The sequence below is a fragment of the Rhinolophus sinicus genome, linkage group LG05, assembly GCF_036562045.2.
Source record: "Rhinolophus sinicus isolate RSC01 linkage group LG05, ASM3656204v1, whole genome shotgun sequence".
NCBI classification, from domain to species: Eukaryota; Metazoa; Chordata; class Mammalia; order Chiroptera; family Rhinolophidae; genus Rhinolophus; species Rhinolophus sinicus.
In genome coordinates, this window is record NC_133755.1 from 149,784,659 (window position 1) to 149,810,978 (window position 26,320).

General features: G+C 34.4%; 1 protein-coding gene across 6 annotated transcripts in view; it reads left to right on the forward strand.

Moving 5' to 3' along the window:
• The window catches only part of NKAIN2 (sodium/potassium transporting ATPase interacting 2), an 866,607-nt gene that overhangs the window by 296,851 nt on the left and 543,436 nt on the right, over positions 1 to 26,320 (forward strand). The window contains exon 2 of one of the 6 annotated variants that reach the window (XR_012496740.1): positions 4,674 to 4,737. The exons of the other annotated variants lie outside the window; for them this stretch is intronic. The gene's annotated coding sequence lies outside the window, so the exon portion shown is untranslated. The remainder of the gene's footprint in view (positions 1 to 4,673; positions 4,738 to 26,320) is intronic. 6 annotated transcript variants of the gene reach the window in all.

Genomic DNA, 26,320 nt, shown 5'->3' on the forward strand with positions numbered 1-26,320 from the left:
CTTTCTAATTCTTTACCTTTTTATTATGATATGGGGTGGCAGGTGGGGGTGGGGTGAGTCAGTTCCTTTTTTTCCAATACTGAATTAGAAGTGAATTTCATTTTGGTTGAAGTAGAAAAAAACATTTCATAGAAAAATTCTCCAGGTAGCTGCAGTGGAAAAACTAATATTAATGAATTTGCATAACATAGTGAGGCTTACAATTCAGCAGTACTGATTACATATCTAAGCAAAAGTCGAAGCAGTTCCTCCCAGATGATCTCTCTGAGGCATTTGGTAGCATCTCTGTCAACACTTCGGATTGCCCGGGAAGCAAGCGGTAGCATACAATGGGCAGCCTCATCCTACGTATTATATTGGCAGTGAGACAGAGAGTTGACCTGACCATCTGTCCGTGTATTACTCTATTCTGATTTTAGTAGCATCAATATAATTCTACGTTGGCATCATCCCTCCTTCAACTTTATGTTGCCTTGCCATATAAAGCTGCCATTACAGCATGTGCTCTGTCCTAAATCTCATTGGCTTTCTCTATAAAAGTCCTTAAAACTATCAGGAGGAGGTGACCATACCGTAGGATGTGTTCTAACTAGCTTAGGGAATGCAGTGCTCTTTTTCATCAAGATACAGCCCTGTTCACAGTTGCAGATTTTTTTTTTTTTTCAACTGAGGTCTTTGTGGGGTCAGAGTATTTTCTTTCCTTCTTATTTTCTAGAGGTTTAAACTAAACCCTGGGGATAGGGCAGGATGCAATCCTAGGAACAGATTCCTGTGACAGGGGCAGAAGGTAGAGGCGTCTTTTCTTTCAGGTCTTTTCCTATATAACCAGTGCTCTCATTTATTCATGTCTAATTTTAACTTTAAAAAGATGCATTATAGCTAAAATAATGGACACATTGCAATAACATGAAGTGAAAAAGAAATCATGAGAAATGGAAACAAGGCAAGGAAGGTAAAAGGAAACCAAGGGTAAATTTAGTAAGTTGAAAAGTGTGCTCAACAATGTAAGGTAGAAGATTGCAATTTTAACTTTGAAATTTCTAGGTTCTATAAGAAAGAGAAAACAAATTATTTACAAGATTTGAAAGAGTCATGCTATTCATGCTAACTAATTCCTCATGAGGACAAAAAGAAAGAAAAAAGACGATTTCTGGTACTACAACTATAGTTGTATTGTTCTCACAGGGAACACTGTGGCGAGGTTAATATCCTCAATAAAACCTCTCCAGTGAATGCAGTGAAAATGAGTGTAGGCATTTTTCTTTTTATCTACATTTAATGTGAGCCTGTGGGTGACAGAAACATGGAACTTTACAGTAAAAAGCAATTGTCTGAGGGTCTGTAAAGAGTGATCTCTAAGGACAAAGGGCTATGAGTGTCTGATTTTGTTCCCAAAATAAAAAATCGGAATATCTAGAGCAGAAGTTGACAGACTTGTCCAATACAGGCCAGAGTAAATATTTTTGGTCTTGCAGGTCATATGGTCTCTGTCACAGCCAATCAGCTCTGCTGTGGTGGGATAAAGTAGCCAATGAATGATCAGCTGTAAACAAATGGGTGTAGCTGTGTATCAACAAAGCTTGATTTACAGAATCACCCAGTGAGCCAGAGTTGGTTTAAGAAGCAGTTTCCCAACTCCTGATTTAGAGAAATAAGGACTTCATTCACTTCAGAGTTTCCTTTGTGTCTGTAATTCCTCAGAACAAAATTTTAATAAGCATTAGATAGCAAGGATTAGAAATTCAAATCTATCTTTCAAGTTGAGGACCTGTGACAAAAATTCTATTGTCACGTAAGGTAATATATGATACAATTCCTCAACCAGAAGCTGACAGACATCTTCATTTGGAAAGGAAATCATTGAATGAGAGCTACCTCACCTCTGAATAAAGGAGACTAAACCGGCTCAAGCAATCAGTGTCAACATCCTCCCTCATTCCCAGATGCCATATCCTAAGAACAAATGTATGCTCATATGTGGGATACGGACAGTGTCCTAATAAATAAGGTGCACCCAGGGATGGCCAGGTATGGGTCTTTGCTCTTCCACCTGCCAGATCTGTGAACTTGAGCAAGTAACCTCACTTATATGTAACTTGATCTCCTTATCAGGAAATGGCATAATAATTCCTTTCTCACAAGGTTGCTATGAGGAAAAATTATTAGCCATTAGCTAAATGATTCATATGCATTAAAAGATAATAGTTTGGACACTGAACTCTAATGCCATATGTCTCAAATTGTTGGCCAGGGGACTGTATCTAACATATAGACGTGTTTAATTGGCCCTGCAAAACATGGGCTATATAAAAGCCTCTGTGACGCAAATATGAAAAAAAACACACAAAAAAAAACGATGGTGACTGTACATGAAAATATAGATTTTTGTGGAAACGAAAAAGAAGTAGAAGATCTGACTAGCTAGACCTGCAGTATTAATAGAAGCAATCAGCTGTCTATGTTAGGAGGGCCTGTGGCCTCCAGTTTGCACACATCCTCTCCCTAATGCTCAGGCCAGGCTCTGCTGCCATTCATAACTCAGTTTGCCCTGCCGCTTGCCTTTTGCACTGCCCAGAAGAAACAGAAATCCTCCTCCATACCATGTCTACATCTTTTCTATACCTGACCCTCTTCATATTTATATTACCTGCATGCTTCTCAGTAGAACCCCAGAGAGTAGTGTCTTAGAGAGTATGTAAATTAAGAAATTAACAGGAATTCTGTGATAAAAGAACTCTACAGTTAAATATGCTTAGGGCTGCTGAAAGAAGCAAAAACAAAACAAAACAAAACAAAACAAAACAAAACAAAACAAAACAAAACAAAACAAAACAAAAGGTATCTTACTCACGGGTCTCTCTTTATCCTATAGTATATTAATGTGTAATCCAGCTTCCAAGATAAGCGTGTACTCTACAGGTTTCTCGACTTTAACAGCAACAACAAAAAGTTGTAAACAATCATCCTTTATTGAGTTTTAATGCTCCATGCAGTTGTGGCCACTTAGCCTTGGCCACATTCTTCCCATAGAACATGATTTGGGAAACACTGCCTGTACCATTCCCAGAATCCCCACAGACATTGTAATTTTAAACCAAACATTCTAAAATAGTATCCATTGATACTATATCAGATAATTCACTAATTAGCTGATGATTGAATCTATTTTATAACATTGCTGAATAATAATAGTGTCAAGGGTAACATAGCTAAGATTAATTGAATACTTACAGGCATTGGGCATGTACTTTGCTGGGTTACCTCATTTAATCCTCAGAAAAATCCAGTAAAGTGGTTTGTTTTATCCTTGTCCGAGAAAGGATGAAAATGAGGCACAGAGAGGCTAAATAACTTGAAAATCACACAGCTGCTAAGTAAAGCAACAAGATCCTCAGCCCTCACTTTTGCTGCTGGATTCCACTGTGTTGGGTAAATGCAGTGGCAGTTGGAAGATATCTGCCCCAAATTACATATAACTTAATGTGATCTTAGACCACGTTTCTTTCCCTTAGTAATTGTGTATAAATTGTCTATTGAGAATAACTCTAGCTTTTAATTATAAAACTTTAATAGAAATAGAAAAGTATATGTTATGTTTATTTATTCATTTATTTTTATTTTCCTTTTCCTATTAGCCAGACATATATCTGGTTAATTCAGTAGATAAACTGAATTGCAGTAAAATGTAAAAAGAAGAGGTCATGAAACATCATTACTCTATAGTTTCAAAATGTTGTATGATCTGATAAGATTGTTTCAAAAGACCCTGATACCCATAGACTTATTAAGGCACAGATTTCATGTATCAGTCCCTGAAGGTACTGATTAGCCCCAAACTGCTCCCTATTTTGAAGCAATAAAGGCCAGGAAAGATCAATAAAAGCTACAGATAATTTAATGTTCCTGAAATTTTTTCTGTAAGGTGGTAGAAATTTAACAGTGCTTAATGAAGAAATAGATATGTCTCAATTCCCTTTTTACCCTGCCATCACTATCCACCTTTCCCTGGAGTCTTATGTATAGTTTTGCCCCAGGCGGTGGAAAAAATGTGATAAGAGTATTGGGAAGATGCTCACTGGTGTTCAACAATAGTCAATAAGTTAGAAGACATTTGTTATTTAGTAGACTGATGGAGAACAAATACACAAAATAATTATAATAAAATAGTATCACCCATTATTGATTATCAGTTCTAAGTGTATAGATAAATACACCAACATAAATATATATACATACATGCTACATTTCATTGATACCAATATGATATTAATTGTAATATACACCATTGATACAATTAAAGCCTTTAACAGAGAAGATAAACATTGTATCTAACATGCCAGTTTTTGTAAGATACATTCATGTTTCAGAACTATAAGAATTTAAATATATTTTATGATGGTGTCTGGCTGAGATGGAATTGATGGATTATTGACTAGTCAGACATAGGGGTTGATGGCATGAGAGAAAATGAGTTGAGGTTGGTTCCATGTGGCTGGGTGAAGAGCAGGGATTGGTGGATCCGGGAAGTAATATAAGGATGTAGCATTCTGTGAAGTTTACTTAAGAAATTCTTAATAGGTATCAAGTTCAAAACCTTGTTGAGTTAGTTGGGGTTGCCTTTAGACGGGTCACCCTCTAATCATGCCTTATTTGTCCCTCTGGTATATTTACAGGTACTGACGATGGATGGGCATCATTAGGTATCTCATATTATATTGTCCCACAAATATCTTAACCGTGAGTTTTTCAGAGTAATCTTTTCCATTCATGTCTACAGGGTGTTATCTATGTCAAAAATTGATGACCATGCCTAAATGTTCATGTTTCACTGATATTATTCCATTAAACCAAAACATGATTTTCTTCCAGGAAAAAAAAAAATGTTTTCTTTTCTTTATAAACATGTATTTGTTAGTTTGTTTCTGAAAACGATTCATGATAACTGAAGACAATTTGGAAAATGATGGTATAAAAAAGTGACGTAAAGTCACCTATAATTGCACATCTGCCTAGAACTACTTAATGTGAAATATGTGAAATGTTTCTAGTCTTTTTTCTTTACAGTTATTTTTCACATAAAATTGAGATTGTGTGGTGTGTGTGTATATATATATATATATATAGTTTTAATTATTTCCCATTAAAATGGACAGTGTGAACATGTCATTTATTTTAAAAAACATGATGTTTCATCTGAATAGATAAGAAAGCACATATTCAATAGTTTGAACCAATAAAATAATAGGTTATTTCACACAACTTAGATTTATGTCCACCTATGTTGTTAGACTGACGTCAGAGAGGTAAGTTTTATAACTTACAGCTTTAAGGAAAATGTATTGCTATATATAACTCAGCAAGAGGAAAGAGGACCTAATTATTATCTCTCTAACCTTCCACTGTATTTAACATTGCAATACCTGGAGCACAGGTGGCTCCAGATATTTGCAAATTTGAACAAATTAAATCATACGAATTACAATTGACAATAACGCTTCAAAATGCCATAGCATTTCTGAAAAAAACTAGTGATTCCCTATCATTTCAAATTATTTTCAGAAATCTCCTCAATTTTAGTATATGTGCTGCTGAAGCGAGCACAGAAATCTCCTCAAATTTAGGACTTCTGGACTGTCTCTGATCCTTAAAGATAACTAAGACTATTCCAAATTGATAAAATTCTTCAAGTCATACATCTCTGCCTTTGATTGAAGAAGTTTTCATGGCATCATCATTTATTATTCTCATCCCTAAAATATCTGATATCCACATTGATGTTTTTAAAAAGAAAATAAAAGAATTGCATAAAACTTTTAGAAATGAATTTAATTAAAGTGATTTATAGTACTTATCACTGGGCCCATGATTTTAAACTCCATTTGATATCAGACAACTTATTTCAAAATAAGCTTCCTTTTTTTTTTTTTGAGCTTGACCGCTTAGCGTGATACCTAGTATAAATGTAAATTGTTGTCCACTGGCTGTCCAGGATGCCTTGAAATCACTGCCTTCAACCATTGGATTAGTATGTTAAAATTAATATGCTATTAATATGTTAAAATGTGCTGCTGGGCAAATAGTAGGTGACTGACTACCTCCTGGAAAGCTGCTGTGACAGACTCCAAAAATGATGGGAATTGTAGAGCATAGGAAGGTTAAAACAGGGAGGGCTCTTTAAAAGAGCCCCTGGAAAAGAACTAGAGAGAGACTTAAAATGGAGCCAGAAATAAATTCCAATATGTAAAGATTGATTTGTGTTTTTCCTAGAGAAACTATTGTTGTTAAATACTCTTTTCTTGTGATTTTCCAATTTCATATCAGAAATTTCATGCCCTTGACATGTTACAGAAATCAAAAGATTTTTACATGAATGTGTATTTGTTGCACATCTATAACAAACATCTAAGACTTATTTCAGAGATTATGTATCAGTCATCAAGCAGGTGATGAGAAAAACTATCTAGGATTTATATCTGAGATTGGATGCTGACATATTAAAGGGAATATCATTTCATTTTAGTTGTGATAATGACGTTGTGGTCCTAGTTAGGCCATACAAGTAAGTAAAGGCTGTCCTCTTGGATTGTCCAGGGACTGAGCTCTTTAGCCTATTGTATCTTTTCCTGTGTACTTGTATAGTTGGTGAATCAAAAAGACTCAAACTGCAAGGAGATGCTATTGCATTTTAAGACAAAATTGATTGCCTGATCAATGTTAAGAGATGTTGAGAGAGAGAAATCTGAGACTTGACTGTGGTTAATTGGATTGTCTAGTTCTCAAGATGCAGGATACTGATTCATCAATATCACTGGCCACTTAGGATGAACTGTCACGGGCCCCCTCGTGCCTTGCGTTACTGCCTTTCACATTTGGAGGCTGCAGCAATGATGCTGCCTACCTGCTCGCCTTGAAAATGTTCATGATTTATTGATTAAAAAGATACTGGAATCTATTAATCTCATTTGTATTTATTTCTAATTGCCAGAATGATGAATTTAATTAAAATATCACACTGGAAAAGTGTTTATTTTTGTTTATAGTTGGGAAGAAAAGATTTTATAGCATCTCCATTTGTCTATCAGCCTCATTGTCTTTTCTTTCCAGTAGTTACCTCAATAAATCACTAATTTTTAATGTCATTTGTAAAGATTATGTATTATTTCATTTCCAGTTACAAGACAGAATTAATGGGAAATTGTTAATGGAAACTTGAATCATATAAAGTATCAAGAATTTCAAAATGACAAATCGATTATTTATGAATAATAGGTCTGTACTTTAGTACAGCTACATTTTTTTTCTTTTTACAAAATGTAATCATTCAGCCTGAATCTTTGCATGGTGGAAGAGGAGATAAATTTTAACCGAGATAAAAATGTGAATTTTGAAAGATTCCTTCTATTCAGTTCTGCATATAGGCTCATTTCTCACCTTGTGATCCGTAACAGAAAATAGAATTGAAATAATTTTTAGCTTGATGTCTGTCTTTGTGTTAGTTTTTTTTCTTCTTCTTCTTCAAGGCCCTTATGCATCACTGCATGATTTAGGAAATATTGTTCTTCCGAGTCAAGACATGCTGGTGATATTTGCTTTGGAAGTATTATGGAAGTGAACGTAGAAGGGTCTGAGACTTTTTTGTTGTAATTTTCTACAATTTGTTCTTCTTTTCAGTGTCACTATCACCTTTTCCTCTCAGTGCTTCCATCATAAACAGAGCTAATATCATAGAGTTCACTTTTGTGCTATTCAAATAACAGATGATGGGAATCTCATATTTATTCCATCGTGTTACTAAAACATTCTTTTTCATTTAGAGTGATCTTTGAGACTGGGATTCTGTACTTATTTGAGTATCACCTATAGTCATTCCATCTTTTAGCTGTAACAGTGTTCTACCTGCTATATTGTCAATTCTAAATATTTTTTAAACATCAGTGGGTGTATAAGATATAGAAAAAGGTACTTTCCTTAAAGTGACATATTATGTACAAAAGTATATTTGATTATTTTCTGTGTGTGTGCGCGCGTGTGCATACCTGTGTCCAAGTGTGTACTGTGTGTATGGATTATTTCATTTTGCCTGCACAATAGCATTTCAGACAGTGGTCTCTTTTCTGTTGCTCTTTATTCTCCTGTATAAATCTCAAATTACTTTTTAATATGTGTTTATGAGTTATGAATTTTTATTCCCTCCGTATTTCAAGAAGAAAAACACAGTTAAGTCAGGATAAGTAATGGAATGGTGAGGAGAACTATAGGCTGATAAAAATTAAATAGGGAACAAATGATTTCCATTCAAAGCCATTCTTTTAAAACTAGCCAGTTATTATGAATTAAAAAACAGCATTATTAAACCATTCTTTTAATTAAATTTTGTAATAGAGATTTTCACCATTCTACTTTCTAAATCACATGTTATCTATAGTAGATTGCAGCAGGCATTAATGGTTTGAGAGAACATTCGAGTTTAAGAAACTTTTCTAGCAAGGTAGGAGTCTTTTGTGCTTTTAACTGTTAGACATAGTTTTTACCAAAAACACAAAAGACAATTATTAGTAAAGGTTTACATCTTCCTCCTCTTCTGAGAACATTCTTTCCTTTTCCTACTCTCCTCTGACAGGACTGCATTCTCAGGAGCATCCCTATGTGGTGGCTCTTCTCTGGCCCCTGTCACACTGCTGGGCATCAGGTGGGGGTTGGGATACTCCTCACCCTTCTCACCATTGCCTCCTCTGGACACTTCTCTGTCCCTCCTTCACAGATCACACAGCTGTAAGTTACATACCATCATACTAAACCACCCATTATACTTCGTATTTCACCACCCACGGTCACACAATCCCACACAGACCATGCAGAGTTCAGCTCTTGGCCCACTGTCACTCTCTTGCACTCCACTCTTGTCCTAATTATTGGTGATTTCAACATTTAGGCCGATGATCTACCCGATCATCGAGCTTCACAGGTAGGCTTCTTTGACCCCCTCTCCTCCAATAACTTGTCCTTATCTTAACTCAGACCTCACTGCATGATCGTATGCTGTAACCACTCCAGATTCTCAATTCCAAACTGTCTAATTTCCAGCCAAAAGGCTGGTTAATTTCCAGCCACAATACTCGTTTTTCATCTTGCTCCCTCCACTATTCCATCTCCAGAATGCTTCAATCACACCAGGAATCTGACCCTGACAACTTTTGACTTCTTTTATCTTTCTATGTCCTGACTTTGTGGCGAAGATGCTACAGTTTCCTAAACCTTTCCAATTCCTACTTATTCAAAAAACTTATTGTTTTTCTGGATTTTTTCAAACCTCAACCATCTCTCTCTCAATCTACCTTCTCACCTAGCTAACTTGGTTCTTGCCTCACTGAGAAAATTGAGGCGATCACGAACTTCCACAAGATTCCTCCATCACATTTAAACATCTGTCTGTAATTGAAGTTTATCGACTATTATGAGTTGTCCATGAACTTATGGAAGGCCACTCCCTCCAAATATCAACTAGAACCTACCTTGCCTATTCAAGGATACTGCTCTAGCAATTGATTATTTCCCAGTCCTCTATTACAATAGATAGAAACAATACAATAGGATACTATTTGTAAAGTCAAGAGCAGTTTACCTACTATCATGGATGATATAAGGTATATGTTTTTAAGTTAGAGGAATATGTATTTATATAGAGAGATGAGAATATAGGTTATGTAAATAAATTCTTAATTGTGTGTTATAGACATATTTTCTAGCATTGCCGATGTGAGAGTTATTCAGAAATGGCTTCAAGAAGCTAAGACTTGAGTTGAATATTTATGATGAGATTTGGATGTGTGCAGAGAGAATTAAAACAGCCATTCCAGGCAGGAGACACAGAATGAGCAGAGGTGTGAATGAACATGGTGTAATAAGGACTCAGAAAGGAAGCCTGGCCAACGAAAATAGAGGCTTCATGAAACAGCTCAGAAAAAGAGTGAGAGGAATGGAATCTCGGATCCTATTTAATGGTGGCCTTGAACTCTAGGATGAATTAAATATGAGATAATAGTAGAATGTCCATGTGGAAATATCTACTAATGATTTTTGTGATTTTGGAGCTGAGATTGGATAATAGGAAGCACCTAGATCCATGTCTCCTTTGGTTTCCTACTTAATGTCTTCCAAACTGAGTTCATGTATCATATCTCAGGATTCAGGAATAAGACACATTGGTGGCATTGAGGCAGGTGGTTTGGTTAATAGTGGAAAGAAGCCTGGGCATATCGAAGTTTTATTCATTAAGTGAGATGCGTGAGGGACAGATCTGGGTAGCATAAGAGGCTTTCCCAGTGAACAGTCTCAGAGTTCAAGTTCAGATTACATTTCAGCCTGCCTGGGCTTCAGAGTCCCAGGAGGAAACAGCAGGCCCTTGAGAAGAGATTAGGCCTTGTAACCGTGGAGGTTGGTGGTTGCTATTTCATGATGACAGCACAGCAACCTGAGTCGTTTTTCAAGTAACAAACCAGGTTCATTACCGCAACTTTTGTGATCCTATCATGAGCAAAAAATCTTACCACCTAGAGCATGGCTGTCCATTAGAACTTTCTCTGATAATGATAATATTCCGTGATACATGTGGGTATGGAGCACTTGAAATGTAGTTAACATTTTAATTTATTTAAATCTAAATTGTCACATGTAGCTATTGATTACTGAATACGTTAAGGCAACTATAGAACTAAACTCTAGCTAACATTTAATGAGCATGTATCATGCACCCAGCCTAATCTAAGAACTTTACATATACTAACTCATTTAATCCCTGTGAGAATCATAAGGAGTTGGTGTTACTATTTTCCCCACTACAGACAGGAGAGAGCTGAGACAGGGAGAGGTTTAGCCTAGAGAAGAAATGGAAAAGTTGTGATTAAATCTTAGGTAGTGTATCCACAGAGCTTAAACAACTGTGGCTTTCCATCCTTAAACCCTAAATTAATCTTGTTTTTTCTTCCTTTCTTTCTCTCATTTATTCATTTATTTGTGTACATTTTTATCGCCTCTCTTTATCCATACCTATGTTAGTCAGTCCTCTTGAGGCTTTATATTCTTCTCCCTTATCACTGCCTCTAAATAGCATAGGCTCACTTAATGTATGGATCTCTGAATAGCTTCTTGACTGTTAGACCACTCCTCCAGAGCAGTGCTTCTGAAACTTCAGTGAACGCTCTGGAATACAGGTGCTTGTTTCTGATACAGAAGGTTTGGGGTGGGGCCTGAGAATTTGCATTTCTAACAAGTATCCCAGTGACGCTGATACTGGGTGTTGGTCTAGTGGCCACGTTTGCAGACCCACTACCCTAAACCACATTGCAAGTTTGTTGCCATGTTAATTGACTTTAAAATAGAATTGGTAAAACTTCTCAGATTATTTCAGAAGAATACACAATCTTTCATTATTTTTGTCTTACATGTTGCACAAATAGAATATGTATTATCTCCTTGCCAAGAGGTGACAATCAATGAAAAATAATTTCAACAAAAGGGAAAGAAGAAAGGAAGAAATGAGGGAAGGAGGAAAATTGGAAGAAGAAAGGGAAGGCAGCAAGAAAAGTAAAAAAAGAAGAAAGAAAATTGATTCGTATAACTGAAAGGCCAGATATAGATCACATCAAACCTTCTAAAATTCATACAAGGATTACCATCTGGGACCCACCAGGACAAATCTGACCACAAAGTTATTATGATCACAATAATATTTGGAAAAAAAATCAAATTTAAATGATTATGTCTTTATTTTACTCAATGGACTATGTCTTCGTTTTACCACAGACCCCAGCTAGCCATTTTGCTTTACTGGTATTGCTTTACACATTTATATCATCTTCCTGCTGGTTAAAACATTTTAAATTTGCTAATTCAGAATTAGGACAACAGAAAACGGCAGAGACTTGATTACTCCCCATATCTTGGTTTTTCCGTACTCAAAGTGGTTTTATTTTCACATAGGTTGTCTTAATATGGTGGTGATGATGACCCTTGTCAGCTTCAGGCTCACATGAATTTTAGTCCCTGCAATCTTAGTAAAAAGAGTATCACTTTTTCCCAACAGATCTAACAAAGGTCCATGATTAATTTCAGTTGGCCCTGCTTTAGTCACATGCTCACTTCTGACTAGGATGGCTGGCCTGGGAGAAGGGAGGAGACCCTGGAGGGAGAGTGTGGGAAAGCTGGCTATTCAAAGTAGAATTATAGTGCTGTTACCCATGCGACAGGAGTAGGACTCTGGAAAAACAAACACATCATGTGTCCACTCCACAGTACATGGTACATGAACCAAAACCATGTTTTGAACTGTAGCTTTGATGTTATTCTTTTCACCTGAAATGCAGTGACCAAATACTTACCTCATCAGTATGAGATACATCGTTAATGGTATACCTCGAAAGCTTTATTCATAAAAACGATTATAACGCCTGACTGAAATTAACATTCCTTGCTCCTTTAGCTAGTAGGACATTCTATTAAAATATCTCTTCATATAGACGAGAAATAAAAAATAACTATATATTTGCTCTCTTTCTCCTACTATTTTTCTAGGAATTTATAAATAGGAACAGTTTTCAATGCATTACCACATGATATAAACATGATAAGTGAAATAAATTCTTAATTTTTCATTCAGTTTTTGTAGAACATTATCTAGTGATTTTGTAGAATGTTATCTGTGTAGCTCATACTTTTACCAACTTACAATTTGGTGAAGGACCTAATTTTAAATATAGCTCAGATAAGGGTTTCTTGTGGAGGGTAAAGTTAATGGAATCCTGGTTCAAAAGATTAATGGATTGAAATTATGAAAAGTAATAACTCATATAGTTTTGGGGGTACCTTTGTCAGTATTGATGGTCTTAATCAAATTGTAATAAAACCTGGACAGACATCAGGCCAAGATAGGACACTGGTAAGTGCTGGCATGAAGGTGTCCCTTGAGCAAAATGAATAAACAGCTTGATTTAGTGGTTTGGGAATCCCCTGATTGTATGTCCCAGATAAGATCATTTATAGCAGTCTACCCACCATTACCAGGAACACAAATTAAACTGATGGTGTTCTCTAGATAATATTGTATACATTTTTATATAAATGCAATCACAATCTCTTGGTTTTTAAAAATATTCTAAAGTTTATGTGATTATTGCCCTCAAATAATAGTTCAAAGTAAGTGTAAATGGGCAAAAAGATTAATCTTAAGTGCTAGATTTACACATTAGATAACATTCTACAAAAACTGAATAAAAATTAAGAATTTATTTCACTTATCATGTTTATATCATGTGGTAATGCATTGAAAACTGTTCCTATTTATAAATTCCTAGAAAACTAGTAGGAGAAAGAGAGCAAATATATAGTTATTTTTTATATCTCATACATATGAAGAGATATTTTAATAGAATGTCCCAGTAGCTAAAGGAGTAAGAAACATTAATTTCAGTCAGGCGTTATAACAGTTTTTATGAATGAAGCTTTCGAATTATACCATTAACGATGTATCTCATACTGATGAGGTAAGTATTTGGTCACTGCAATTCAGGTGAAAAGAATAACATCAAAGCTACAGTTCAAAACATGGTTTTGGTTCATGTACTGTGGAGTGGACACATGATGTGTTTGTTTTTCCAGAGTCCTATTCCTGTTGCACGGGTAACAGCACTATAATTCTACTTTGAATAGCCAGCTTTCCCACACTCTTCTTCCAGGGTCTCCTCCCTTCTCCCAGGCCAGCCATCCTAGTTAGAAGTGAGCATGTGACTAAAGCAGGGCCAGTTGAAATTAATCATGGACCTTTGCTAGATCTGTTGGGAAAAAGTGATACTCTTTTTACTAAGATTGCAGGGACTAAAATTCATGTGAGCCTGAAGCTGACAAGGGTCATCATCACCACCATATTAAGACAACCTATGTGAAAATAAAACTACTTTGAGTAAGGAAAAACATAAGATTAAGTATTTCTTACCTAATGCTAGTTTATATTACTCAGTGTCCTTTGTGTGAAGATCCACATGATAAATTACTTTTACAAATTAATGGGACTAGAAAAATAATGGACCCTGAATAAATTGGTATAGATTTTTAATTGGAAAAATATTCCCATTACAGTTGATAAATAGTTCAAAATTAAATTTAATGCAATGATAAAATTACTGAATTACTCTGAGATTTTTGTGTAAAAATCTTCTTTAAGATTTTCTTAATCAACCATTTAAAGGTCTTATTATAATTTTTTTTCTGACAATTACCTTGAAATTTTCATCTCATTCTTTCTTAAATAGACAAGAATGAAGGAGAAGTTTGTAAAACAGCAGTGCTTGGGAGAAGCAGGGTATTTCCATTGCCTTCCCTCCCCTCCCTCTTGGAAAATACAAAATGAAGCCCCGAATCAAGTTTATTAAAATAAATTTTTTATAGCCAAAACATGTAGCTTAATTTTAAGATGTGTATTTCATAAGATGACACAATTTCAAAAGTTAAGATCTTATTAATTTCCATTTTATTCACTGGAAAACAGAATCTGGGAGAATATTGGCTGTGTACTGCAGTCAACACTCCTAGTTGATATCACAAGTAAAATTCATTGAAACAAGACATAGAAACATGGAAAAGAAACTGGCAATACTGAAATTATTTAAACTGAAAATAGTTATAATAGGATATTAGAATGATGAAACACAGAAAAGCATCACATGTTACTATTAGACATCAATCTTTACCCTTGAGGTCTTCCTTTTGCATAATCTAAAATGTTGCTATGGTTTCAAGTATAACATCTATTTTGGCACCAAGAATAATGCAAAATACACAATATGTGGGTTGTAAAGTTAACGGGAGTTCTATGAATGACTGAAAAGCATGAATTCACAATACACATCATATTTATTCACCATTTGAAAAGTTGTTGATAGTTATCTTGGTGTGAGACACTTGACTATCCATTATCAGATGCAGGTAAAAATATTTAAAAGACATGATCTATGCAGTGGGTTTTATGAGCTCAGTTACTGAGGTGTTGCCTTTCTTTTCAAGAATGATCCGAAGAGTATATCTCTTTTTTTACTGCTCCAGTTTCTACCTTGAGTGGTTAATGGAAAGAACATTTGGGAATGACTGCCATCTTTTTCAGTGACTAGCAGTATAGCCTTTGGCCAGGACATTCTCTGGACATTGATTAACTGGTCTCTAAAATGAGGCATTTGAACCAGGTGACTATTAAATTCCTATCTAACAAGGATGTTTATTTCTCTATTATATTTTTATTGCCCAAATAATGCACATTCAGTGTACGTTTTTTAATTACAAAAAACAATTGTTAAAAGGTAGGAGTACCTCTAGTTCCATTTATTAATATAAAATGTTTTGATTCTGTCATCTTTCTAGCTTGACCCCAACCATCAAGCATTCCTGTAATGAATTCATTTCTACAAACCAAAGACTCATCTCTAGTCATTAATAATAGTTTTAGGAGTATGGACACAAGCTATGACAGTTCAACTTGAGACCCTCAGATTTTATAATCTTTCCTACAGAGAATAATAATTTTTCAGTTAGGACAAAATTTGCTGTGACCAGTACTACATGAGATTGCTGCAAATGTTGCACTGAGTTGACCAAGAAAAAGATCATTGGGAATTAAGCCACTAGGGAAACTATTCCTAGCATTTATCATTCAAAGATATCAGGAGCTGTATACCCTTATTGAATCAGAAATGGGAAAAAAAAAATCAAGATGTATGACCTTAGTTTCCCAGGAACAGTGAAGATTGCCATGCTTGCTTCAGGGAGCTTTACAAAGAAAAGAAAATATTTTCTGCTCTACATTTCTTGGACTGTTCGCTTAAAATGTTTCAGCCAGTCTAGCCCAAGCAAAAGAAACAATCTTCATAAAAGTTTATTTCATTTAGTGGTAGATTTGAATTTTCCACACTTATAAAAAATTCAAGTATAAAAAACCCCATAAAATATTAACTATTGGGAAGCTCAGTTTAGCTTGAGTCTGCTTTTCTTCTCTGCAGAGGAAGGCTTATCTTGCCATTGAGAGTAACTTAGTTGCTTCTGGTTTAAAATTCAGTCAATTTTGGATTAATATGGTCAGTTCATATTCTACTTTCTTACGCATTTTTCCTCTGCCCCCTTTGACCCCCAGAGCTTCTGGGTTCAGGAGAGTTTTACTAAACAGTGTAGGTGTGGGGACTGGGTTTCCAATTGAATCTAGGTTATTTTCTCTCATTGCTGACTTTTGTTGAGGTGTGACTCATGCTACCAGATCAAGAATGATTCCCCCTGTTCCTGATGTATCTGCTGCTGAGGTTCAATTCCCACTATGATATTCAATTCTCTGATTCATATGCACCATGTTTTCTTAGACCCAACCTCAATGTCTCTTCGGATAACTTTAGTCTCTCAACCAGTTCACAACTCTCCTGACATTTCAAAATTCTCAGCTTATCTTGCTACAGAACATTGGCTTGTACACAACATATTGAGACTGTGTTCAGGCCCTATCTAGGCACATTCTTTAGACACTGATTTTTCAACACATAGGTGTCATGTGAGTTGCAAAGTCTCTGTAAGACTTGCATTACCTCGCACAGTATCCTGGACTACTCTTCTGCACTGAGATTACTCCAAAATTTATTGAGATATATACTGGAGTTTCAGTAGTCCTTCCCCACCTTCTCGTGGGGAGCCCTGGGGCACCCACCAGAAATCATCTCTGTCTTGTAAACATCACTATTCTTTATCCTGCCCACTGGTAAGATTCTTATCTTCTTTCATTGAGAATAATTCCATTAGGTAATCATTAATTCCTTTCCACCAGATATTTTGGATGTGATTACCATGTTTTAAGTCTTATGGGACTCAGAAGTAAAACAAAAACAAAATATTTTTTTTCTCACGTTATGTTCTTATAATTGAAAACCATGGCATTCAAGAATATTTGTTGCTTCTACTAGATACTTTCCCAAGTTTTTTAAAGAGTGGAATAGCCCAGAGTATGATTATTGTTCTCGCTTTATCAACTCTTCCTAAATGTAGTGTATTTATTGGCAGAGGACGAGGGAAGGAAAAAAATTAACTGGAAAAAAAAACACACAGTTGGATATCAAAATGTTTTGCTGCTACAGTTAAATTTACATATTCAATAAATGTTTGAAATAATATCTTTGTGTTTTAATTTTCTTTATTTTCATAAAGAATTTACATTTTATGATTCTTATTTTCAAGAACAGAAACCCAATTTATTATATTGTGCCTAAATGGAGAAAGGAAATAATTAGGTCGTAAATTAGGGGATGCCTATATTCTAATTATAATTAATTTTATCATTTATATAGTTTTCCTTTCTCAATTAATGTTTTTTTTTTCATTTCCTATGCTTTATCCCAACAATTATATAAAATAGATAAAACATTTTTCTCTTTGATTGTATCAATGAAAAACATTGGAAGGAAAGAGGGAGTGAGCCAAGATAAATCAAAAGAAATGGGGAAATGGTCCAAATCCAGATCTCTTGATTCCAAAATCCATATATTTAACAATTATTCTGTATTCTAAGAAAATACCTCAGTCTCTCAATTTTATCACATTACAAATTTACCATGGATCTTAGGAGCAAGACGACATCTTACAACTTTAAAATCTCCCAAAGTCCTAAACACATAAATAATACAAATATATGTTTTGCTGGTTCCAGAACACAGTATTTTTATTATTTATTAAATGTATTGGGGTGGCAGTGGTTAGTAAATTATATGATGTTCAAGTGTATATTTCTATAATACATCATCTGTATATTGCATTGTATATGCATATCTCCTAGAAAAATCTCAGAGAATATTGAGCTAAAATACAAGTCAAAAAAATACATTTCCATTTCAAAATTTTCAAAACTGGCAAAACTGAGCGTATATTATTTAGGAATACATATGTAAGTGAAAAGAAGCCTATTGAAAGGAAACGACTGATTTTAAAATTCAGGTAGATGCTCTGGAAAAAATAAATGTGATTTGGGGAGGGAGTGAGTAGGATTCTAAGCAATTGTCAGTGTTCCATCTGGTCAATTGGATGATGGTTACAATAGTATTAGATTTATTTTTAGCCTTTAAAATGCCAAACATATAATTACATCTGTTCCTTTTAATGACTACTTCACAATAAAACGTACCATCACCATCCAATTACATGTTTACTAGAAATGCCTTTTAAGATTTTATAGAATGGTCATAGCACTCGTGATGCTCTTTGGCTATATGTTAAATTGGTATTTCTCAATGTCGGTGCTACTGGTATTTTGAACTGGGTGTGTTTTTTTTGTTTGTTTTTGTTTTTGGTGTGGACGGCTATCCTGTGCAGAGCAGTATGGTTAGCAGCACCTTTACCCACTAGACATTGGTAGCATTCCAATCCCGAGTCTTGAAAACCAAAAATGTTTTCAGACATTGCCAATACGTCTTGACGGAAGAGGTAAGGGGGCACAAAATTACTCCTGGTTTAGAACCACTGTTTTAAAGTCTTGTCTTTCCTGGTAATACTTGTATTTTCCTTGAGTTAGGTACATTTGTACTGTATATTTTCACCTCATTCGTTATGTGATAGTTACTTATTAGCCCAGGATGGAACATGCTGTGGGGATTTTTAGAAAACGTTCTCTCTAGCCTTTTCCAGCACATTGTGCATTCATTCAGGACACCCTGAAAAGTGTGACATCCAGATTCATCATTATGAGTGTTCAGGTCATCCCCACTTACCTGAGAACAGTCAACAGCAGTGATTGCATTTCTGGGTGGCTGCAGTTTCACTTTTGACCTGTGGTGGTGACGGGTCACTTCAGGAGAACAAGCTCCACTGTACAAGAGCAAGCTTGTACAGAAGTGGAAGCAAAAAAATCTACACAGAATAGTTGTAAGTCCAATTTCTCCCTATAACAAAAGAGATAAAAAAGACTAAAATAAATTCTCAGATGAAAGGTTTACTTTTCCAATGAGCTTCTCAAAAGAACCAAGAGAGTTGATTACACAACCTTATATATTTTGAGATTTAATTAGGCAATGTCTAGGGAAAAAAGAAATGGTTTCCTCAAAGAAAAATGCTATCAAAGTGACTTTTTTATTAACTCTGGTAATTTTGAAACATTTTCAGCTGACGCATGTTTGCTGTTGAAGCTTGTTCATTTTGCCTCCACAAGCTAGTTCTTTTAATCCTTCAGTTTAATTGGCCATTACTTGCACTAGTAAAGCTATCAGTAGGAAGATATCTTAAAGTAATGTAATACTTACATTTCAGTTGTGTTTTGTTGTTGTTTTTTTTCATATAAAGGGCCATGAATATTTATATATATAAAAAATTATCCTTCCATCTCAGTAAGAGCACATAGCCCCATAATACCTACCCTGGACATAGCTATTAATTTCTGCCCTCTGAATAAGGGTACTTTTGCCTGTATATGCTATTTGATTAAAGGCCTTCACTTTTTCATTCCTTTAAGTCCTCTAAACATTCGTGAAACCTCTATTAGGCATTTACTTTTTGCAAGGAATTATAAGATGTAATCTTAGAAAGGTCACATTTTTGTGATTAATATTTTTTTCATTTTAAATATGTTTTATTGAGATATAATTCATATATCATAAAATTCAGTCTTTTTAATTTATACAATTTAGTGGTTTTAGTATATTCACAGAGTTGTACAACCATCACCATAGTCTAAGTTTGGAACATTTTTATCACACCTAAAAGAAAGCCCATATCCATTAGCATTCATTTCCTATTTATCCCTCCCACCCCCTAGCAACCAGTGATATGTATTTCTGTCTCTACAGATTTGTGTATTCTGGACATTTCATATAAATGTAAAATATAATATTACGTCTACTGGACTGCTTTTGTATACCACAATGTTGTTAAGGTTCATGCATGTTATAGCATGCCTCAGTATTTCACTCCTTTTTATTGTAGAATAATATTCTATTGTATGAATGTGCCACATTTTGTTTATCCATTCATCAGATAATGGATATTTTAGTTGCTTCCACTTTTTTGGCCATTTTGAATAATGCTGCTATGAATATTCATATACATTTCTTTCGGATATATAAATAGGATGGAATTGCTATGGTAACTGTGTGTAATGATTTGAGGAAGTGCTAAACTATTTTCCAAAGTAAATTCACCATATTTTGGCTATTGTAAATGATGTTGCAATGAACATAGAGATGCATATATCTTTTTGAATTAGTGTTTTGAATTTCTTTGTATAAATACCCAAAATTGGAATTGCTGCATCATAAGGTAGTTCTATTTTTAATTTTTTGAGAAACCTCCATACTGTTTTCCATAGTGATTGCATCAATTTGCAATCCCACCAACAATGCATGAGGGTTCCCTTTTCTCTACATCCTCACCAGCACTTGTTGTTGACTATTAATGCTAGCCATTCTGACAGGTGTGAGATATCTCACTGTGGTTTTAATTTGCATTTCTCTGATGATTAGTAACTGAGCATCTTTTTCATATATGTATTGGCCACTTGTATGTTCTCTTTGAAGAAATTTCAAATTTCTATTCAGTCCACTGCCCATCTTTTAATTGGATTGGGTTGTTTGGGTCTTCTTTTTCTTTTTTTCTTTTTTTGGTGTTAAGTTGTTTTGATTCTTTATAAATTTTAGATACTAGCCCCTTATTGGATGTGCCATTGGCAAATATCTTCTCCCAATCGGTAAATTACATTTTCGTTTTGTTGATGGTTTCCTTTGCTGGGCAGAAACTTTTTAGATTGATATAGCCCCATTTGTTTATTTATTTAATTTTGTTTATCTTTCCTGAAGATATATATTCTTAAAAAAGGTTACTAAGAGGACTGTCTGAGAGTTTATTGCCTATAGGTGGGGGACTGGGTGAAAAAGGTGAAGGAATTAAGAAGTATAAATTGGTAGTTAAAATACAGTCATGGGGATGTAAAGTACAGCATAGGGAATATAGTCAATAATGTTGTAATAACTATGTATGGTGCCAGGTGGGTACTACTTACTGGGTGGGTCACTTCATAAATTATATGTCTAACCATTATGCTGTACACCTGAAACTAATGTAAAATGATATTACATGTCAACTGTAATTGAAAATTAAAAAATAAAAAATTACAAAGTGACTGTACCATATTATAGTCTCAACTGCAACACTGAAATTGAGGGTTGCTGTTTTGCTACATCCTTGACAATGCTCGTTATTATTATTTTGATTATAGCCATGTTAGTGGGTGAGAATTGTTAGCTCGTTGATTTGATTTACAAAATTCATATGTATTATTTCAATAATAAATGAATCAATTGATCTGATTTTTATTTATTTTATTGAGGTAATACTTACACATATTGAATATAAATAAGAGGTTTTGGAGTTGATCAATTTTTACATATGTGTATGCCCAAATAACAACTTCCTGTATAAAGATTCACAACTTTTTCACATACCTTCTTCATATTGCTAATGAACATTCAGATAGTTTCCAGTATGGAGCTCTGATGTAGCGATATATGCAATAATTTCTGATGGATATCTATGTAGTATTATAATTGCTAGGCCATAGGAATAAATAAATATGTTTAGCTTAGTAGAAAATGACAAATAATTTCCCAAAGTACATTCCCAGTAGCAGTATATGATATTGCACTATATTATTCTAAGCATTTGATATGGTCTACCCTTTTCATTTTTATCCATTCTAAATGTTGTGTCACATTATCACATATATTGTTAATTTTAATTTTCCTGATGACTAGTGATGTAAGCACTTTTTAATATGATTATTGGCCATCTGGATATTATCTTAATGAAGTATTTGTTCAAGATTTGCTAATGTTTAAAAATATGGTTACTGTCCACAGATTTATTTATAGGCATTTTTAAATATATAAGTATACATACACATTTAAATATGTGAATATATATATATATTAAATATACATATTTACCCTTTATGTATATTCATATACTGTTTTCCTTTTTACATAATTCCTCTTAGATAACAGACATTTTTAATTTCAATGATACACAAATAATCTTTTTTATACTGTTTTATCTTTTCTATTTATTAAATCCTTTACCCAAGGCCATGAAGATAGCTCCCTATAGTTTCTTCTAGAAAATTTGTAATTTTATCTTTCACATTATTTTATGATCTATCTCACTCTATTTGTGTGTGTGTGTGTTTGTGTGTGTTGCAAGTTTGAGATTGTTTCCCAAACAGATACCCAGTTAATCTAACACCTGATTGATATTTAAAAGACTCTTTTGTCACTGACTTGCTCTGACACTTTTGTCATAATTATAGGTGACTGTAAATGTAAAGGTTGTCTTCTAGTCTCTCTAGTCAACTCCATTGATCTAATTGTTAACCCCTGCATCATGATTTAATATAGCTTCACAGTAAGTCATGAAAACTGGTAGTATATGTCATGCAGTTTTGTATCATTCCTTAAGGATTGGGATGAAATTCTGGATCCTTTATGTTTCCCAATCAAATTTAAAATTAGGCCTTTAATTTCCACAATAACAAGAACTACAACTGGTATATTTGTATAATAATAACAACAAAACAACTGGTATTTGGATTAGGACTGAGTTGAATTTGTAGATCAATTGAAAGATAATTAACTTCTTATCATACTGAGTATTCCAATCCATGAACATGTTATATCCCTCTATTTTCAAGTCTTCTTTAATTTCGTTCAATAAACATTTTGTAATTTTCATGTTTGCAGTCTTATACATAACCCATTACACTCATTCCCCAAGTAGTTGACATTTGTGGTGTCTGTTTTTTTGTACTTTAGTTTCCCAATAATTTGTTTCTGGAACATAGATGCATGGTCTTTATTTTTGTATATTGATCTTGTTTCCAGTGACTCACTAAATTCATTTAATTCTAATTGCTTATAAATTCTTCTGCAAATAAAATTATTTTGCTTTTTCCCCCAAATCCTTGCGCCTTATATTTCTTTTTCTTAACTTATTGCACTGGCTAGAGATGTCAGCAATAATGTTAAATATATATGATATTGTATATCCTCATCGTGTTTCCAACCTCAGGCAAAGTATTTAATATTTCAATATTAAATATGATATTATCTCTGCATGGTTTTTATGCATATCCTGTAACATATTGAAGAAGTTTACTTAAATTCCTAGTATTTTAAAAGTTTTTAGCATAATTGGGTGTTGAATTTTGTCAGTTTTTTTTTTTTTTTTTTCACTTGTAATAACCGTATGACTTTTTTCCCCATTTATTGATGTGGTAAATTATCTTTATTAATTTTCAAATGTTAAACAGATTTTACAGTTGAGGAATAAGGATCTTTTGGTCATAATGTATTATCCATTTTCCAGCTAAGTTCCATGAAATATCAAATATTTACTTGGATAATGAATATTAATACCTCATTTGAATGATGTCACTGATCCTTCATTAAAGAAATGTCTCTCAAATAATGAGAATGCAAATCTTCTCTGTCACTTAATTCTGTGTATACCCATGTTTGCCTACTTCTTCCTGTAAAGAAGTTGATTCTTGTGCTCATTTTTAAGGTATAAAGTGAATATTAAGCACAACTGACAAATAATTTTTAAGTACACACAGCACCATTGGAATGCATTCTTTGAATTTAATGCCAATTCTAGGACCTGTTTGGAAACCACATTCATAACTGAAATGATTATCTGGCAGATAATAAAATACAAATAATAATAATATCTGTCAGATAATAATGTACAAAAATATAAATATTCTGTTATAAATTCACAAAAAGTGAATATGTTAATGATCTATAACAGTGTTTTGGTCATAAAGTATTAATTGATTGGAAGAGATTCATATAAATGATTTTTAATCAGAACTATAAATAATTTATACATAATACCTTGTCACATGGCAGACAAGGGATTGTTTCAGACATAAAAAAAAGTGGAAACTGCATGATGAGTTATGAGTTCTGGCATTTCAAAATTGCTGATTGTTCTAGATTAGAAGCCATGAAGATGTGATGTGTTTTTGAAAATATGGATTTCGTTTTGTTTTTTATTGTCTCAGCTATCTCAGTATCTAGCAGGGTGTCCAGAAGATTGCTCAAGAAATGTTGAATAAATGCCAGAATGAGCAGATTGGTGAAGGAGAAGCTTAGAATTTATAATTTGGGAAATCAGGAAATGGAGATGATGAGAGACTTATTTTAGATCAATTATGAAAGCATATGCATGTAGTGTAGGCTGTCTTTTTTGCTATGTAGTATCACAGAAGCAATTTTGATATGATTTAAGACTTGCATTGAAGGAAAATAAAGAGCAGATTATGCTACTGGCTTCTGAATTTGAGGAACTGACATATGATGATAATAAAGAAGCAGATAATTGATGCATAGTGAGTGGAAGATTACTAAAGCGGATATGTTTAAGTGTACAAAGAAATGGGCATCAAGGAAAAGACAAAGTGTCATGAACTCATTTCATATTCCCCTATGTGCCTTTGGTTTTAAATTGCACCTACTGTCCTTTGATAGGCCCAGTAACAAGAAGAAGCCCAGAAATTCAAATATTGGGAGGATGGTAAAGGGGAGGAAAAGGGATACTAGGCCTTATTTTTGCTAAAGTTTACATAGAATTCTAGGTGTAAGTGGAGTGAACGGAGGTTGAGTTGATTTTGTATAGGAGGAAGAATCTGTTTTTGGCACAAAGTACTTTATGAGCTAAGGGTACTTTGTATTTGGGAGAGATATTTGATTTTAGAAATTTAAAGGTAGTGGGGCCAGAGAAGAAGTAGATGACTGAATCCTGATAGATGACTAAGGTGTAAGGGAGAGCAATAAAGGGAATGGAGAGCAATAAAGGAAATGGGCTTCCATATTTCTTTTTAATGTATGCAGCTTTTACCAGAGCAGAGGAGGCAGGTTTTAGGGTAAGTATCCATGATCCATGCATACATAAATATTTGTTAAATACCTTCTCTGTGCCAGAAACTGTTCAAGGTACCAAGATCTCAGGAATGAGGGTCTCAGCAGTGAGGAACACACACAAGGCCTCTCATTCTAGATAGAAAAGAGAGAAAATAAACCATTCAACATAAATATATGAGCAAGATATTTCCTGAAAGTGAAAAATGCTGTGAACAAAATTAACAGGGTGATGCCATAGAGACCGGCAGTTAAGGATGACTGTTTTAGCTTGGGTACTCAAGGGAATCTTTTCTGAAGATGTGACCTTTATGATAAAAGATGAGTAGTGAACCACATAGTGATCTGGGGGAAGAGTGTGCTAGGAAAAATACAGAGCAAGTTCAGGAGCACGGAGTAAGGCATTGCTTAGGGACCAAAAGAAATCCAGTGTATCTGGCAAAGCATGGAGTGAAGGAATCATAGCATGGCATGAGTTTGCAAGGTAGAGGCTGATCTCCTAGAGCATTGCAAACCAATGGGAAGAGTTGGAATTCTCCCCTAAATCAAAGAGAGCATTGTTGGAAGTCTTTAAGCAAGAAAGTGAAAAAATTCCAGTTACAGTTTTAAAGATTATCTGACTGCCTTGTAGAGAATGCATTAGTGGAGGTAGGGAACTTAGTGAGGATATCACATGAAAAATAATGAGCTAATCAAAGCAGTCATAGAACACATGTAGATACTTCTGGGACATATATTAGAGAAACAGCAACCAGAAATTGAATTGTCTGTGGGATAGGGTAGGAGGCATGTCCAATAACAACAAAATACATGTGTGTGTGTGTGTGTGTGTGTGTGTGTGTGTATCCCTGAGCCTAGCATGTTTCTTCTTTCACTGAACACAATTGTATTAATCACAATCACTCAATCACTCACTTCTAATCCAAATTCCCCTGTAGATGTTTCCATATTTGTTTATCCATTAAACTTATAGTATATGTGATGAGGACTTCACATCTTTGCTAAAAGGTATAGCAGGTTTCAATGTAACAGAGGCCTTCAGAATGTTATATTTTAAGTTTGTGCTAGTTCCACTGTATGCAAACACTGGTGGATTAACATCCTTCTGTATTACTAATGTATTTCCCTACCCAAAGAAATATTTTCTTGTTTCTGACAGAATGTGCTAAAACTACTCATGGACACTCAAACCCAATTCGACTGATATTTATGGTAGTGGCTTATATTGTGCATTGTGTGTGCTATTTCTCAGAAATACCTACTCTTAGAGAGCTGTACATACTTGATGAGGGAAAATGGTGAAAGAAACCAGGTCAGATCCAATTCAAATAGTGAACTCCTCTGTTGGTCTC